This window comes from Caloenas nicobarica, chromosome 3 (genome assembly GCF_036013445.1).
Source record: "Caloenas nicobarica isolate bCalNic1 chromosome 3, bCalNic1.hap1, whole genome shotgun sequence".
Lineage (NCBI taxonomy): Eukaryota > Metazoa > Chordata > Aves > Columbiformes > Columbidae > Caloenas > Caloenas nicobarica.
In genome coordinates this window covers 88966125-88979210 of record NC_088247.1, presented here as the reverse complement: position 1 = coordinate 88979210, position 13086 = coordinate 88966125, and positions in this window count along the sequence as shown.

The window sequence follows — 13086 nt, the reverse complement described above, 5'->3', positions numbered from 1 at the left end:
ATGTGCTAGGTGATAAATTACACATAGTCAAATATGCATTTAAAGTTACTTTAAGTACTTTATTGGACAACTGCCCTTCCTAGTTCATTATTTGGGTATTCTTGTACCATTTGTCCAAAGCACAAGCCCAGCTTACTGCAGCTGGGTCTTCATTAACAGACTCTCAGGAATCAGTCCTCATGCTGCGAGGTTTGAAGGGTGATTAGCATCTCATACTGTCTTGGTCAGAGTAGGGAGAGAAAGTCATAGTGGCAGAATTTCTCCAGCTAGTGCTTGCTCTACAGCATCAAAGACTCATATTTCTATACAATGATGTAAAGATAACAGAGGGGAAGTCTATTTCCAGTTAAATATTAGGAATATCTTGATTTAATCCAGGACCTCAAGTGAAAGTCAAAAAAGGAGAACTTGCACATATGAAGAGGGATCCACTGATTGATGCTCTATTTTAGTAGCCTTTTTGCCCCACAAAACCAAACATCACTTACTGTAAAGCAAACCTACAGAGTTTTGTGGAATCTTTTATTGTTACAGATTTTGAGTATGTTGTCTCCATATCTCTTTTCACAGATGACTACACCAGGCAAATGTCAGCCAGAATGCTCGGCTCAAGTCCTGACCTGCAGGACTGGGCAGCTGTCCTCCATCACTTCAAGATGCTTCTCTACACACTCATGGGCTCCCACTGACCACATTGACAAAGCTCCTGCCACTAAGCCTGTGAGAGTTGATGAGATCACAACCTAGGAAAACAGCTTTATTAAAATAGGGACTTGAGAATTGAGCCAATTTCTCATCATTAACCCTGATAGATCAATGGGTTAAAATTTATTTTTCTACGTCTAAATGCTGAGAAGGCTTTGATAAAAACTAAACCCATCTGTGAACTATTACCTCTTTCTTTCCAGGAGACTGCTTTATGATATGTACTGAGTTACAAATATCATAGTGGTTGTTAGAAATTTTTTTCCCTTGTAATGGTCTCATATTGAAAGGAATGAGAGACTGTTAATTGTACTAATAATGCATCTTTCAGAACATATTTGGTGGATTATGTACTGCCTCCTAATTCTGAGTAATGAATTATATGGGTACACTTGCATTTGGATTTTTTTAACTGTGTGAACCAGCAGTCTGAGAAGGACTAAGAGGATCCTCCCTTTGCAGGGTAGAGTTTGCTAAGAGTGAAGAAGGGACTTCATATTCCCAGCCACATTTCTACAGAGAGAGCAGTGACTCAGGACTGTATGGCAGAGATCGTGCCTAAGTCTGGCTGTCCTCTTACTGCAGTAGAAGTGAAAGCAGTGATGTAAAGTTAGTTTATGTGGTGCTTGTGACAAAGGAGTTAAGGTCCCTCTCTCTAAAAGTCCCCAGCCTATGACTGTTGTGTCAGGTCTATTTACAGGAGAACTGATGAGTACAACAAGAACCAGGAGGGAAACACGAACCTGCTTCACATGGTGATGTGGCGAAAAAATAGATCCCTCTGGAGACCTGGGCCTGAACTGCCGTCACAAGGTTATGGGAGCTTTGCTCTGCTGCTGCCTTCACCAGCCTGTGGGAAAGCAACAGGTACAAGTCTCCTTTAGCAAGAAGGATCTCACGGGGCAGAAGTCTTCCCAGGCTGTCCCTTCTTCTTCCAGTTGTTTGTAGCCAGATGTCAGACAAATCATATCTGACCATCAGCAAAGTACCTGGGGGACTTCTCACACTCTGCCCCTTCCCTCTGTACCTGCTGCTTGTGCGGAAGCTAAATGTCTTGTGGACGACTCCCTCTGTCTTCTCCTGGCCTTGGGCTAAAACTGCCTGAGCTGCTGCTTAGGGCTTTGCTGAGGACCCTCCTCCCCGAACACACAGCCCCCAGCAAACAGCAGTGGAGCAGGAGTCACTGGGTCATTTCATCTTGCAGGCTGGGGGTTTTGTGCAGGCTCCGTTGGTGACAGCATCTGTGCCTCTGGCAAGGCTATTGAGTAGGAAAGTGCATGGAGGAGGAACGTGAGGTTCGGGTGAGAGGCACATGAAGAGTAATTTTCAAATTTGCTGTGGCCCCTTCTCTGAATCTGTTTTAGGGCTCACATTGCCTGTAACCTTCCTGTGCTGCTCTAGCATCTGGAACCCCGGGGAAGGACTCGAGAGGGATGAGAAGTAAAGGATGGATTTGGTTTACCCTGCAGCATTTTAGGTTACCTCCCTGTGTCAGTGAAATCTCATCATATGTAAATATTTCTGTCCTCTAGAGAAGATACTGCCCGTGTTGCATTGTCTATGAAAAATCTTTGCCCCAAAACCTTATTTGTGGCTCCATTAACCTAAAGAACTTGTCTGAATGCTCTGTTTGCCTTTTAAATAAAGAATAAGTGATTGTTGAGAACTCGCATCCCTATCATTTTGTGTTACTTTCCTCATTATGAGATGAATATAAGGGTCCCTGATCATTATTTCTGACTCTGTCATTAGCAAAGGTCTGGAAAGCGTGTTTTCACTCCATTAGCCTTCAGAAATAAAAAGAATGATTGCATAAGTCAAGAATAATTATTTCAACCAGCTTTTCTCGGTGTTTTGCCACGTAACAGGCCAGGGCCTAAACATGGGCTGACAAATTAATTTCTATTATTTGTATTTTCTAGAAAAAACACCATGTTCAGGACTCGTTTAGCAATACAAATGGCTTTATTTGTGGTTTTATGCGCTTCTCTGGTCACTCATGACAAACATCAGGAAGCTGACAGTTTCCCTCAGGATGTCTGCCAAGACTCCTGCAATTTACCCCTGGAGCAGTGTGTAAAAGAGAGATTCCTAGATCTGTCATAGTCTTTTTGTCTCTCAGAGGTGTGTGGATACCTTTGCTAACCAGGACCTCTTCTTCTAATGATACCTTTCTGTAATGATGTTGATGTTCACAGTTATATGACTGCACGACAGCATGAGAGTCAGGGGTGGTCCAGATGATCTGAACGGGGCCCTTTCCCCGTTCAGAGAATCACAGAATGGTTGGGGGTGGAAGGGATGTCTGGAGATCATCTGGTCCAAGAGCGCAATTTCCAACAGTCCATCCAGAGCAATTTCTTCTTTACTGTAAAGCAAGGATGGAATGACCATACCTTTCTTCCTGTTAGAAGACCAAAATGCAGCCATTTTTCTTCTGGATACAGCATTAATACTTACTAGAGATCTGGAATTGCTTGGCAAAGCATATTTGCCACAATATAGGGCTCATGCAGCATGGCCTCTTCCATGGTGTCTTCAAATCAGACAGCATGAGTGTGTAGGAATGGGAAGTGAATCGGGGCCAGTGAGATGGAATCTGTCTGTCCCACCACTGTTCATTGTCAGCAGAGACAAGCTGCTTCACTTTGCCTTGAGTCAGCTCTTCCAACAGCAAAAGGAAGATAATAGGCAGTAGGGTGATATAGTAAATAATTCAGGGATATTAGCAATCTTGGGTAGAAAGTACTATAGAAGAAGTATTGTTTATTTTGACTGAAGATGCTGGAGATAGTAAAGGTAATTACAATGCAGCTGAGAGCTTGGTGTGAAACTGAGTTGAAGGAGACTCTTTAGTCCCCTTTTCCAACTGAAATAGACTTTTAAACCCTTACTTTAAAATGACTAATGAGCCAATTGGCATGAAGGAGAGCATCTCCTATAGATTCGTGCAGCTCCTTTCACAGCAAGTTGTTCAACTGGAGGTTTCAGTGGCAGTGGGAGAGATCACATTCTCCTTGTCAGTCAGAACTTGTGAGCTGTGGTGGGGTTTTTTGTTTGGTTTTTGTTTGGTTGGTTGGTTGGGGTTTTTTGGTTTTTTGTTTGTTTGTTTTGTTTTTTGTGGTTGGTTGTTTGTTTTTGGTGTGTTGTGGGTTTTTTTTAACAGGTGTATGGTTGCTGAATGAAATGTGGTTTACAGTTTGGCAACACAGGTATTCTGTGCACAGAAGACATTCAATAAGAGACAGAGGTGATGAGCACAGGAAAGAAAATCCAGGTGATACTGTGAATCATGATACTGTGCCAGAATTTTATGTTAATTGAACAGCTTGTTTTCCTCACGTCAGAGTGTGCTAGTTCCTAGGAGAGGAAAGAGTTCAAAAGCTTGACTCCAGCAAACCCACAGAAAGTCTGCAGTCGTCCACACTTATCTATTAACCCAAACCATAAGCTGAAAGACAAAGAAAGATGTCCTCTATCTGACAGTGCTGTAAAACAATGATCATGTTCCCTATCTCCTCTGGACAATCTTCATGGAAACCCAGCAAGAGCATCTAAGATAGAAGAGGCTTCTGACCAGAAGGGTCGAAAGAACAGCGTCAATCCTGAGACAAAGGGATTAATCTTAGCCTTGAAACTGACCTGAACTTTAAAGGATCTGAGCCCAGGTGTGTGAAGAATAAGAATTGGTACATGTCCTAGCAGCTCGTAAAAGCAGGCAATGTAGAAGCTGACATGACTGTCAGTTTTGCTGGAGGATTCATGGTAGAAGCAAAGGCCTCATCACAATAGCCCAGAGAAGCTATGGGGTATGCCTCGGGAGCTGTGAGATGTAGCCCTAAACTACAAATCTGCGTAAGATGGGGCCTCATCCCGCTCCAGAACTGTATCAGTGACAGATCAGCTAAGGAGGTGTTTGAAGCATTTGGACGATAAGCACCTGGAGCTCCTGATAGACATCAAAGATAGAATTATCACAAAATAAAGCAGTGAAAGTAGTAAAGGTGCACGATGAGATAAGGAACATCACATTAAGGGCTTCTACAAGGTCAGACTGCACTATTTAGTGGTCTCTTCTGGCCTGGATTCCACATGTCTGTGCAAGATAGAGTGGGCTTTTCCACCCTCTGGTTTGCTCTAATCCAACAAAGTGTTTCAAGCTGAATTTGGAGATGACATTTTGCTATAGCAGTCCACCCACAAGGCCCAGAACCATGACGAGATCCTTAGGCCTGTGACATGAACCCACACATTCTTATCTTCAGGTTGTAGGACATGTCCCCATGAGCTTCCTCTGTTGGGAGATTCACATCCTGGGTTGCTGAAACGTGGCTGCATTGCAATTAGTAAATACACTAATGGAGTCTTCATTGCGTGATTAGGACATTTTGAAATTTACTCTGGGAAATCTTTCAACTTCATTAAATCCACCTTTGTCACAAGATAAAGTGCTGTTCATAATAGGCTCATTAACATTCAGACTGCAATTCAGTCCCATCCATTAACAGCTGGCAGGCAGGAGTTTCCAAAAAGACCCCAAGAAGCATTTTCCCTGACCAGGGGCTGGCTTCCCCAGCATGTCTGTTAGTTCTGTGTTGGATGTTTCGTGACAGGGAGCCTTTCTGCTAAATTCCCCAAGCCATTTAAATGTACTGCCAAGACCAGCAGTAATCAGTTAGGGAACTGGAAAAATCTGCCCAGAGTTCCCACCCTGCTGCTGGGGTCTTCATTTGACTCAAAAGCTGCCATGAGCAGAAGATGCCAACCCCATGCAACAGCCACGGGCATTTTCCTCCTCTCTCCCGCTTGGCTGACTTTCATTGAGAGCCCAAGTGTCAGCTGCTCTGATTAAGTGCATTAGAGCCAGGCGTGATGATTAACAGTGAATGATAACAATGGCATTTCAGTGGTGGCTAATAGGCTTCCGAACTTAATCTCTCGTGCTTTTGCAGAGATAAAGAATAGATAATTCTTCCAGTGACAATGATTACACAATAAAGTTCGTATTTGCTCCATGCTGATGAGCTATAAAGCCTGGTTTCACCCAGCAGCTCTTTAGAGGCTGCAGGGCTGGGGTGCTGCCAGCTCAGGATTTTACCAGATCTCTGATGTCTTGCAGGTCTGTCTCCTGGAGCTGGGTGATTACAAGGAATTAATGCCTTTGTTCTTTCTTTCTTTCTAAAAAACTCAAATTTCCAGCCAACTACTCATAGGGAAATACAGACTAAGGGAAATTGAAATTGTCCCTCAGTAATCTATTTGAATTTACAGCTTCTGGACAAAACTCAGAACTTTGAGGCACTATATATTGTTTTGAATACGGAGGATTGTTGGTTCTGGGTCTGGCACATCCAAAACAGCGGAGAGAGCTATAAAATTGTCAATGGGCGATGAGGCTCAGCAGAGAAGCTAGACTAGGCTGTAAGGAAAACATTCTAAGCACTGAGAGGAGCTTTTCTGAATGGGATGTAAGCCTGTCAGTAACTGGAATAAATAAAAAGCTTGACATGGAGATTTGAGGCTTCGAGGTGTCATATTTTAGCAGCCTGAATGCCAGGACACTGGGACTTACCAGTCTGCCCAAGCACAGATTCAGTGAGCAGCTGAGCATCAGTGGAACACGCATTAGTCTTCACTGGAAAGGATCCATGGACCAAAGCACACGGGGTTCAAGAGAGCAAAGCTCCTGCTGAAATCATAAATGAAACAAGGGCAGCCTGCTTTGTTTCAGGGCAGTGCCTGCCATGAGAGGAACCCTCATTCCCTCAGACCTGTCCATCATCCCATGGTGCAGACAGCAGTAACCTGTGGGGAAGGCGCTGCGTCACTGGAATCAGTGAGTGTTCCACAGCTCTGTACTTCAGAAGTTACCCTTTCCTTCTTGGATTCTTACAAAAGAAAAATGGTTCCCTTTTTTATATCAACTCAAGTCTTGCTTTTTTTTCTCCTGAGCTACCTGGCAGGAGGTCAGCTCTTTCAAAAATGTTTCTCACATCCCTCTTGACCAGCCCTAAATACAAGGTCAAGAACAAGAACCATACAATGCTAGTGGTGCATTCAGAAAAAAACCGCTGGTTTCAGAGACAGGCAGGACAACAAAGCGGAGTATACATCCCACTGCTAGAGCATAATGTGATTTAGTGGACAAACACCAAGACATTATAGTTAGGTTTTACATTTGCTAAATGTGGTAGTCCTTAAACATCTAATGGTATTTTAAGCCTTGATTCTTTTGAAACATCAGGCTTCAGAGGAGAGCTATTTTCTTATAACATCTAGCATCGTGTCTTCAGGCTGCGGGATATTATTAAAAAAAAAAAAAGTCAAAGCAGAGTTCATCCCTGATGTATTAAGCCTCATTCAGTTTGGATTTTTGCATTTTCTCCTGCACAGAATTCCTGCTCCTTTCTGCTCTGGCTCTGGTATCCCAGCTGTTCACATTTACTTGGCTCAGGCTTTACGAAATGAAGCCAAGAAGCAGATTTCAGCAAAACCAAGAGAATTTGCACTTAGCTCCACCTTTTTCAGATAAAATATTATACCTGTGTCTCAAAGCATGCTTTGCTGTAGCAGCCTGGCACAGTTCCTGTAATCATGTCTTATCAGTTTGTTGAGCCCATATCTTAATAGGAACGGTATCCCTACAGATCTCCTACAAAGGAAACAGAAGATGCTCATTATATTCACAGTTGGGCTGTCCTGAACCTCTCTTTGAAAATCAAAGCAGTTCATTTATTCTTTTACTCTTCAGTTTTACCCATGTGTGCATTGCTGGTTGTATCTGGGGTACAAGACAGTCACCCAAACACAGGTCAAGGCTGGGATTTACTCGAGGTCTATTTATTGCAAAATATGGAAACATTTCACCAGGCTTTGGCATCCTGCTATTTGCCTTTGAAGAAAGATTTATTATTTCTTCCAGCTGCATCTGTCCTTTTCTTACCTTGCATGTATCATACTCCGAGTGGCTCTAACTCACTAAGATAGCAGAAAACCACCCCAGAAAATAGAATCATATCCTGCCAGGCTAATGATTCACACAGTTCACTGTAGGATTTGGCGAGCAACAAGAGCTGGCTCAAGGGAAAAGATAGGCCCACAGGGCCACAAGAATTGGGGAGGTAAAGAAAGACAAAGGGGCGACGAAGAAGGTCCTGTCTTTTCAGCAGAAACAGCTGTGGTACCTCAGCTGACCATGTACCAAGACTTAGTTGCACGCATGGTGGAGCAAGTTCAATAGCCTCTTCTGGATACATAGTTCATTTTTTAAGTGGAAAAGCTATTTTGTTCGTTTCTGACATGCTACTAGAGACAAACAGCAGCCCTCCCTTCAGGACCATCTTCTTGTGTTCACTCTACTTCCCTTTGTGCTGTTAGAGGCTGTTCCTGTTAATAGGTGGCATCTGAGAGAGGCTCTGAGGTCTGTGTTTACAGCCAGCTTAGCACTGGACAGACCTTTCTTCATTCTAATCGACTTGCAATTCTTTTTTGTATAACTGGGGAGGCAAACCCCCTCTGCCTCAATAAAACTCTCCTTGCTGCACTTTGTCCTCCAAGGCTTAAATTCATCATGTGTACTTTGTTGCTGCTCAGGCTTCTCCTCAACACTCTGTGTTGTCTATTACTGTGTATAAAAATGATCTGTGTTGACACGAGACTGAGTGGGCACTTTGTATTATCATCTCCAGCATTTGCCTGTGTCCTTTATTTCAAGCAACAAAAGTGTATTTCACAGCAAGGTGGTTTCTTGAAAGATTTTGCACTGGCAATTTGTCTAAACCAAGATGCTGCTAGAGAAGGCAGAAAGCTGGGTTTCCTCAACCCATTCAGCAAAGCTACTGAGGAAATTGCTCAAGGCTTTGAGGCTGCTGCTGTGGACTGAGGTGCACGCTGTACTTGCAGGGTTCCTGGTCCCGTTGGCTAATGGCAAGGGGAACCACCCCTCTTTCAGGGCTCGCTGGGTGCCTATTGCAGTGTGACGGCCCCTGGGAGCCGGGCAGCAAGCTGCAGTGCTTCATCCGAGCTCTCTGGTGTCACCAACAGCCTCTGGCCTGCCCTGCCCTCCCTGCAGCCCACCACGCACACCAGCCTCGCTGCCCCTCACCACTTCACCTCGGTCTGCCACGAGCAGGGATGTGCTTGCTGTGCACTGTTCTCTCTTCCGCGGCAGCAGGCTCTTCCCACTGCTGCTGGCTGAACTGTTGTTAATTATCCACTTTGGACTTTCGTGCACAATAATCAACAGTTAATTGCAAACAATCAGACAAATTGGTGTTCTAAGGAAGGAGAGAGGAGTGACAGAGTGGAGTAGGGACTCAAGCAGGAGTTGACTCCAGTGATGGGCACGGCTGATGGCAAGCAGCTGCTTGGAGAGAGGGGGCTTGATGGAAGAGGGGCTGCAGCAAAAGCCAAAGCATGTCTTCTTTCCTCTGTCCCTGAAGCATCTTCACTTTGCAACTTGCTTCTGCTACACCGCCTCCGTTGTAAGACAATACAGATTGGTTTTGCAGGCAATATTGTTAGATTCCACTAGTCCATGGGGAAAATGACTCACTGACTCACTGGAGAATGGCAAATCAGAACGCTTAAAAAGTAGCAGCAATGCTGCTGCTTTTCCTGGAGTTGCCTACATGTTCCCAAATCTCTTGGAGGAGACCTGTCAGGATGGGGATGAGCTCCAGGGAGACGAAGACCTCGAAGAAATGGCCCAGACATGTGGCACGATCCCAGTTGGAGCAAAGTCTGTCCAGGAGGATCAGACAAGTGCAGGAAAGAACTCATGAGCCCGAGGCTGATGTTTTACTTGCAGTGCACAAGGGCTGGCATGTTTTGAATTTTACCCCACTCTTATTTACATTTTGACGTCGGCATTAGCAATTAAAGAGAATGAAGGGGTTGTGTCTGTTCATTTTTTATTATTTTCTGGTCGCCATATTCTCAGGTGTGGTTGTTTGGTGGTTTGTTTTGGTTTGGTTCATTTGTTTGTTTTTAATTAGTGAGAGAGTGCTTTTTTTCGAAAATCATTATTATTTTTTAACGACGCTCGCTCAGTACCCCGCAGGCGCGTAGAGGAGACAGAGCTGTTGTTACATCTCCCCACGACCGTCCAGCCCCCACCTGACGTGTATCCGCCGCGGGTCCTGGGCGTTTCGGCAGCCGATTCCCGCCCGCGGGGCTGCCGGCGGCGGGGCCGGGGCCCGCAGCGGCCACCGGGCGCTGGAGGCGCCGCCCGCGGCCGCCGCTGCGGGAGCCGCGCACAGGCGGGCCGGCAGGGGGCAGCGCTGCCCCGGGCAGCCCCGCCGAGCCTCCCCGAGCCCGGCGGAACGGCTCCGAGCTGGGCCGAACGGTTCCGAGCCGAGCCGAGCCGGGCCGAACCGCGCCGAGCCGGGCCGAGTCGTGCCCTGAGGCCGTTCCCGGCGCAACACTAGCAACCGGTTTTCCAGGCTGCGCTCCAGGCACAGTGTGAGTTATAGCCCTGCTCCTGCCATGTGCCCTTGTGGTGTTTTCCTAGGGTTTGAAATATTAATTAAGAAAAAAAAAAAGCCCTTTTACAATGCACCACTATATTAAACTTATAACGCTATAAATCGGCACCGTAAAAGTGTAACTCGAGGGCCGGGTGTTAGACAAACCTGACACACTGCTGGGGGAGCAGCGAGATCTTAACAAACTGCATCATGGACGAGTTGCTGCAATGTACGTAAAACTTACTATTTCGTACCCCTATTAGTTGTCTTTTTGCAATATTTTCAGGGACAAAAAAACCTGCAAGCAATACAAACAAGCAAATCAATTCAGAAAAATAAAAGTTGACGTGAGCTTGCATCCAAGAAGTGAGTGACAGTTCAGGCTTTTTTATTTGTTTGCCTATTTGAAGTGGTTTGAGAAAGCTGGGTTAATTTAAAAATATTTTCCTTCTGGTTTCTTTCATTTCTTTGCTTCCCGCATGCAGGTCAGGATGAAGACATGGTCAAATTGGTTATTCTATAATATATTTTCAGTCTGATCTCCGATTTGTACCCCTTCAAATGAAAATCATCTGATTTGATCCCTAGTGCTTTTTTATGTTTCCAGTTAATTTCAAGGGGCTTATTCTCCCTATCTTCCCCCACAGAGGAAAAGATACTCTCTTGATTTGTCCATTTCGTTTTGACCTTCGAAGCTTTAAGTCCTGCCTTTCTCCTCCTCACTAGAGGAACCCTGGCAAGAACTTTTGCAACCATAGTCATGTCATTGTAAAGCAATAACATGGGCAGTAGCTCTCTCTCCCTGGGAGAGGTGGGCAAGGGTATACAGCTTGTTAGTCTCCTTTTCTGTGTGAGGGAACGGAGAGCTGCACTTCATTTTGAAGTTTCATGCGAGATCACAAATCAGGTCCTCTGGCAAAGAGGGGAACAAATGCTGAATATGCTGAAGCAGCTACCCATACTGAAGAAAATCCTTTAATGTGAACACAGTGTAGGTAATGCAGTATTTATTTACCACAAAGAGACTGTAAAAAGCACAGCATTGATTTCTTGGTTTTTATTTTTCAGGTCAGTTTCGTGGAGCTTGGTCTGTTGGGAGGATTTTCTGAGCAGCATCTGAATAGCTGCTGGCTGGGTAGCTTCAGCACTGACCCCCCGACCCAGGCAAGGTTTGCTGCTCGTGGTGTTCCTGGAATGACACAGGGGCTCTGGCTGGAGTCAGGCCAGGACATTAGATGAAACTGCTTTTGTGGCACTTCTGCTTTTGATGGCTAGAGGACAGGTTTCCTGCTGTATCTCTCTGCAGCATTTGACTCAGTTGACCATGAAGCCCTGCTGGCCCCTGCTGAGGAGAGGAGTTGCAGTCTGGTGGGAACGGTTCAGTGGGGCATACCCAGTTAGTAGGCATGTGAACATCCACTCCTATTGCTAACTGCTGTTCCACAACAACCTATGCTTTTCCCTTTTTGGTGACCCAACTGAGGAGTCAGCAGTGTGGGAGACGCTGCTGCAGCCCAGAACACCTTAAGAGCTCAAGCTGGTTATGCCACCCCCTCTTCTCAAGTTTTAAGAGAATACGTAGTCAAGTTCAAAGTCTCAGTCCTTGAAAGTCTGAATAGCGTGCACCAAAGTATCTAAAAAAGTCACCTTATAGGTGCTACCTGCATTATATGAGAGTCTTGTCATTTTCTGCTGCAGCAAAAAGTTGGATGGGGAAGAGGTGGCTCTCTGATAATCTCCTCCAGTTGTAAGCATTGGTCAGTGTCTCTCTGAAGTGTGGAAAACAATCTCCTCACCTGGGATGGTTTGCACTTTCCTTACAGAGATGCCTAGTGTCTGCAGGTTGCCTTGTACTTCACACAAGCGGGGGATGTTCACTGCCTCTATCTGGAACATGTCTCTCCTGACTCAAGCAAGATAGCACCGTGTTTCACCAACAGCATTGGGACTGGCCTTCAGGGGTTTCCACCTTCCCATCCTACACATCAGCCTCGAAGTGATGGCAGGACCGCATGAGTATCTGTGCAGTGTATAATCACACACACACACACATCCCCCACATGCATAATGCTTATCTTTAATTTTGTGTACGTTTTAGCCGTGCACTTTCTAAAGAGGGTTAAAAATGTCAATTGAATTCAGAATAAACAGGTGAAAAGAAGCATTCTGAGGTACTCACAAGGCTGGTAGTACTAACAAGAGAGACAATTCCTGGCTTTCTTTGGCACTGAAGTTAATTGCCGGCATCTAGGGTTTAAAGACCTTGTGTTATTGACGGGGGTGTGTTAGCAATAGGAGGCTCTAACACTAAACTGGAATTTAGCATGTACAGGAGGTTGTCAAGAGAAAGAAATAAGAACAATGGAGACTATTATTATCTTTTATTATTATCTTTTAATTCCCCCTCCATTTTCTTTCTGCATGCTCTCTCTCTCTCAGCCCTCTCTCTTTCAATAATTACAATAATCAACTTACAATGATAACAGAAATAATCTCTTGCAAGATAGCTAAACAAACCATGTTATCTGTACTGAACTGTGCTCACTTACAGTAGGTATATCACTTATTGAAAAGCTAATAAAACTTTAATTAAAAAAGCATGTAGGTTGTCAGTTAAGATGTAGAAATGGTGTGCAAACACATGCAAAGTGGTCCGTAAATTGCTTGGTATTTGATAGAGCAGGTAGGAGGGCAAACCCGCCCCAAACAAAACCAAACCAAACTAAACCCTCTAGGTTTGAGGCACTCTCTTTATGTTGCTCTATACAGAGCCCTAATTTCCTGGGAGTTCAAAAGCAGGGGGAGGGGAGAATCCTCCCTTGAGCGACAATCACATCCACCCACCTCCACCAGTGCTGGGAGCAAGCGCACAAAAGTTAATTAAAGATTTTGCATCTCCCCACCGCAGTGCAGT